The following is a 6,919-nucleotide window of genomic DNA, read 5'->3' as shown; positions in this document are numbered from 1 at the left end:
TGACTAAAGGCCACACTACACTGACACAATCAGGTGAATCAGGGTCACACTACACTGTCACAATCAGGTGACTAAAGGCCAAACTACACTGACACAATCAGGTGAATCAGGGTCACAGTACACTGACACAATCAGGTGACTAAAGGCCACACTACACTGACACAATCAGGTGAATCAGGGACACAGTGCACAGACACAATCAGGTGAATCAGGGCCATAGTACACTGACACAATCAGGTGAATCAGGGTCACAGTACACTGACACAATCAGGTGAATCAGGGTCACAGTACACTGACACAATCAGGTGAATCAGGGTCACAGTACACTGACACAATCAGGTGAATCAGGGCCACAGTACACTGACACAATCAGGTGAATCAGGGTCACAGTACACTGACACAATCAGGTGAATCAGGGTCACAGTACACTGTCACAATCAGGTGAATCAGGGACACAGTACACTGACACAATCAGGTGAATCAGGGCCACAGTACACTGTCACAATCAGGTAAATGAGGGTCACAATACACTGTCACAATCAGGTGAATCAGGGCCACACTACACTGTCACAATCAGGTGAATCAGGGTCACACTACACTGTCACAATCAGGTGAATCAGGGTCACAGTACACTGACACAATCAGGTGACTAAAGGCCATAGTACACTGCCACAATCAGATGAATCAGGGTCACACTACACTGACACAATCAGGTGAATGAGAGGGTCACAGTACACTGACACAATCAGGTGAATCAGGGTCACAGTACACTGACACAATCAGGTGAATCAGGGTCACAGTACACTGACACAATCAGGTGAATGAGAGGGTCACAGTACACTGACACAATCAGGTGAATCAGGGTCACACTACACTGACACAATCAGGTGAATGAGAGGGTCACACTACACTGACACAATCAGGTGAATCAGGGTCACAGTACACTGTCACAATCAGGTGACTAAAGGCCACAGTACACTGTCACAATCAGGTGAATCAGGGTCACAGTACACTGACACAATCAGGTGACTAAAGGCCACACTACACTGACACAATCAGGTGAATCAGGGACACAGTGCACTGTCACAATCAGGTGACTAAAGGCCACACTACACTGACACAATCAGGTGAATCAGGGTCACAGTACACTGACACAATCAGGTGAATCAGGGTCACAGTACACTGACACAATCAGGTGAATCAGGGTCACACTACACTGACACAATCAGGTGAATCAGGGTCACAGTACACTGTCACAATCAGGTGAATCAGGGTCACAGTACACTGTCACAATCAGGTGACTAAAGGCCACAGCATACTGACACAATCAGGTGAATGAGAGGGTAACAGTACACTGACACAATCGGGTGAATAAGAGCCACAGTACACTGACACAATCAGGTGAATCAGGGCCATAGTGCACTGCCACAATCGGGTGAATGAGAGGGTCACAGTACACTGACACAATCAGGTGAATCAGGGTCACACTACACTGACACAATCAGGTGAATGAGAGGGTCACACTACACTGACACAATCAGGTGAATCAGGGTCACAGTACACTGTCACAATCAGGTGACTAAAGGCCACACTACACTGTCACAATCAGGTGAATCAGGGTCACAGTACACTGACACAATCAGGTGAATCAGGGCCACAGTACACTGTCACAATCAGGTAAATCAGGGTCACAATACACTGTCACAATCAGGTGAATCAGGGCCACACTACACTGTCACGATCAGGTGAATCAGGGTCACACTACACTGTCACAATCAGGTGAATCAGGGTCACAGTACACTGCCACAATCAGGTGAATCAGGGCCACAGTACACTGTCACAATCAGGTAAATCAGGGTCACAGTACACTGACACAATCAGGTGAATCAGGGCCACAGTACGCTGTCACAATCTGGTGAATCAGGGTCACAGTACACTGACACAATCAGGTGAATCAGGGTCACACTACACTGTCACAATCAGGTGACTAAAGGCCACACTACACTGGCACAATCAGGTGAATCAGGGTCACAGTACACTGACACAATCAGGTGACTAAAGGCCACACTACACTGACACAATCAGGTGAATCAGGGTCACACTACACTGTCACAATCAGGTGACTAAAGGCCAAACTACACTGACACAATCAGGTGAATCAGGGTCACAGTACACTGACACAATCAGGTGACTAAAGGCCACACTACACTGACACAATCAGGTGAATCAGGGACACAGTGCACAGACACAATCAGGTGAATCAGGGCCATAGTACACTGACACAATCAGGTGAATCAGGGTCACAGTACACTGACACAATCAGGTGAATCAGGGTCACAGTACACTGACACAATCAGGTGAATCAGGGTCACAGTACACTGACACAATCAGGTGAATCAGGGCCACAGTACACTGACACAATCAGGTGAATCAGGGTCACAGTACACTGACACAATCAGGTGAATCAGGGTCACAGTACACTGTCACAATCAGGTGAATCAGGGACACAGTACACTGACACAATCAGGTGAATCAGGGCCACAGTACACTGTCACAATCAGGTAAATGAGGGTCACAATACACTGTCACAATCAGGTGAATCAGGGCCACACTACACTGTCACAATCAGGTGAATCAGGGTCACACTACACTGTCACAATCAGGTGAATCAGGGTCACAGTACACTGACACAATCAGGTGACTAAAGGCCATAGTACACTGCCACAATCAGATGAATCAGGGTCACACTACACTGACACAATCAGGTGAATGAGAGGGTCACAGTACACTGACACAATCAGGTGAATCAGGGTCACAGTACACTGACACAATCAGGTGAATCAGGGTCACAGTACACTGACACAATCAGGTGAATGAGAGGGTCACAGTACACTGACACAATCAGGTGAATCAGGGTCACACTACACTGACACAATCAGGTGAATGAGAGGGTCACACTACACTGACACAATCAGGTGAATCAGGGTCACAGTACACTGTCACAATCAGGTGACTAAAGGCCACAGTACACTGTCACAATCAGGTGAATCAGGGTCACAGTACACTGACACAATCAGGTGACTAAAGGCCACACTACACTGACACAATCAGGTGAATCAGGGACACAGTGCACTGTCACAATCAGGTGACTAAAGGCCACACTACACTGACACAATCAGGTGAATCAGGGTCACAGTACACTGACACAATCAGGTGAATCAGGGTCACAGTACACTGACACAATCAGGTGAATCAGGGTCACACTACACTGACACAATCAGGTGAATCAGGGTCACAGTACACTGTCACAATCAGGTGAATCAGGGTCACAGTACACTGTCACAATCAGGTGACTAAAGGCCACAGCATACTGACACAATCAGGTGAATGAGAGGGTAACAGTACACTGACACAATCGGGTGAATAAGAGCCACAGTACACTGACACAATCAGGTGAATCAGGGCCATAGTGCACTGCCACAATCGGGTGAATGAGAGGGTCACAGTACACTGACACAATCAGGTGAATCAGGGTCACACTACACTGACACAATCAGGTGAATGAGAGGGTCACACTACACTGACACAATCAGGTGAATCAGGGTCACAGTACACTGTCACAATCAGGTGACTAAAGGCCACACTACACTGTCACAATCAGGTGAATCAGGGTCACAGTTCACTGACACAATCAGGTGACTAAAGGCCACACTACACTGACACAATCAGGTGAATCAGGGACACAGTGCACTGTCACAATCAGGTGACTAAAGGCCACACTACACTGACACAATCAGGTGAATCAGGGTCACAGTACACTGACACAATCAGGTGAATCAGGGTCACAGTACACTGACACAACCAGGTGAATCAGGGTCACAGTACACTGACACAATCAGGTGAATCAGGGTCACAGTACACTGTCACAATCAGGTGAATCAGGGTCACAGTACACTGTCACAATCAGGTGACTAAAGGCCACAGCATACTGACACAATCAGGTGAATGAGAGGGTAACAGTACACTGACACAATCAGGTGAATAAGAGCCACAGTACACTGACACAATCAGGTGAATCAGGGTCACAGTACACTGTCACAATCAGGTGAATCAGGGTCACAGTACACTGTCACAATCAGGTGACTAAAGGCCACAGCATACTGACACAATCAGGTGAATGAGAGGGTAACACTACACTGACACAATCAGGTGAATAAGAGCCACAGTACACTGACAAAATCAGGATTAATCAGGGATAAAAGTCATTTCTTACTTATTCTTTGCGTGGTACAATTTTATTTAAACTGAAAAATGGCAAAGCCTAATAGTATATTCTTTCAATATCGATAAATGTGTCAGAACTGTTTGGTAACTCGTGAACAAAGCATAAAAAAAATAGATTGTCGTGATCCATATAAAAGTACCACAAGGACTGCAGAAATTCAATGAGCTACATTTAAGCATAGCGGAGTTATGCCCCTTTTCTGTGTCCCGAATATTTCGATTTCACAGGGAAAAAGCAAATATCGCCATCGACTGTATACCTTTATACATAACAATACAAATGTATTACAAATACTGATATGTCGTTCATATAGAAGACCATATTTCGTCCGCTCACGATCTAAGTAAAGCTGTCAAATACAGGTTTCCGGAAAAGTGCCTTTGTCGGAATATGGAAGCGTATGAGTCTACAAAGTATATCATCTTCGTACATGATACTTTCATCTTCGAAGATAATACTTTAATCGCAGAAGGTACTTTCGTCAACGTATACGATACTATAATCTACTATCAAATTATCGAATTTTGTAACAATATTTTGTTGAGTAATCGACACTAGTTCCGTGTCAGTTATATATAACCGATTTGTTTGACTTTCAATCTGGATATGTCTTTCTGGAGGAATATCTAACTATTAAATACAGTAAATCTTCATTTAAATGTGTCGAAGTTACTAAAGTTACTGAAGTAGAAAATTTCATCCAAACTACAAACAAACAAACAAACAACTATAGGTCATTATGCAAAATCTTAGTGAAATTATATTTGGTTGGTTAGTTGGTTTGTTGTTTAACGCCGCACTCAGCAATATTCCAGCTATATGACGGCGGTCTGTTAATAATCGAGTCTGGACCAGACAATCCACTGATTAATATCATGAGCATCGATCCACGCATTTGGGATCGATGACATGCATCAACCAAGTCAACGAGCCTGACCACCCGATCCCGTTAGTCGCCTCTTATGACAAACATAGTCGCTTTTTACGGCAAGCGTGGTTTGCTGAAGACTTATTCTACCCCGCATCAACTATAGGTCATTATGCAAAATCTTAATGAAATTATATATCAACCATAACATGAGTTAGAACGGAGAAGTCACTCGAATATGACGATTCGCATGATTTCTCAATTACGGAAATTAGGTTTAACAGGTAAAACGTGAATATGAAGTGGGAGAATCACTCAAACTGTAAAAACTGTATCAAACCAATACTCGCCATCATCATCCTATGAAGCACTGAAGGCTCAATTCTGAAGTTTTAAGCACTGATAGTTTGTCAGTTTGAAATGATCTCATTATGTGGTAAAAATATGGAAAAGGCCAAATAAACAACCAATATGCTCCCAAACATTTAATTGAATTAACAATAATTAAGTAATTACTTTATTCAAAATATAAATGTTTGCATAATCTGGTATCCAAGCAACTTCACAGGACAGTATCACGTAACGATACGCACGATTATAATATCACAAACGTGAAATGAGTGAGTTAGGTTTAACGCCGCTTTTAACAGTATTCCAGTTATATCACGGCGTGTCAGCTTAATGTGGGAGGGAAGCCCAAAGTGATGGAGGTCTAAGGCGTTTACCACTTCGGTAAAACCCATGAACACGGGAATGGTGCTGCCAAACCTAGCAACATAATCGGGGCGAACCAGGATTCGAACCCACAATCATAGGTTTCTGGCGTGTCCAAGGGACGCAACTCTGCACAGCGAATCGCGGCGCCTTAGACGACTGGGCCACCCATGCCCCCCACAATCGTAGATGAAAGTATCATCTAGGTTGACAAAAGTATGATAGTTTGTTTAGACTGTGACACAAATACGCTTCAACAGGTGAGCGATTGAAGTGGCAAACTTTGTTGTGTGCTGGACACATTTTATAGCTGGAATTAATATTATACCACATGACAATAAAAAGTACATTCTGCGTCTCTGATAGTCAGAGGTAGATCCAGTGCCGCACGAACACAGTTCTCGCACAACTTTCAAGTTTCAAAACTGATAAAAATTTGCTTCGGAAAAATATCTCGTCAGCAAAACAGGGGCTAAATCCAAATCTAATAATAATAATAATAATAATAATAATTATAATAATAATAATGTGTACTTATATAATGCGCTAAACTCCTTACACAAGGTGTATGCTCAAGCGCCAACATTAATACCCCGATCAATGAAAAAGTGTAGACTCGATTTTTTCATTCTCACCTCCCTGGGGAGTATACAACCAAACCTGCCCGTGACATTTCGAACAAAGTCACATGCCCAAGGAGACACCACGTGTCTTAAATTGCATGTGCTTCAGTGTGGGGTAGGACCGAAGCCCTAGAATCTCTCAGAAGCGAAGCTGCCGAAAACGGTCACCCGCCCAACAATCTTCTCTGCGAACGACGTTGCTTCACTTCACCTGCACAGCACCGCGTGCTACCTTATGTCGACACAATATTTGACATAATCAGAGCAGATAATTAAACAAACACTACTGTGGGTATTCTAAGTGTTTTTCCCTCACAGCAAACACATAATAACAGAGAAACAATATATTTAGTGAACTTTGTAACATTTCTGTACACACGTCACATGCACACCGGTACATTCTATGTCCGCTTCAATCACTTTCATCCC

Source organism: Haliotis rufescens, unplaced genomic scaffold (assembly GCF_023055435.1).
Source record: "Haliotis rufescens isolate VD_foot unplaced genomic scaffold, xgHalRufe1.0.p SCAF_79, whole genome shotgun sequence".
NCBI lineage: Eukaryota > Metazoa > Mollusca > Gastropoda > Lepetellida > Haliotidae > Haliotis > Haliotis rufescens.
Note: the sequence above shows the minus strand (reverse complement) of the source record.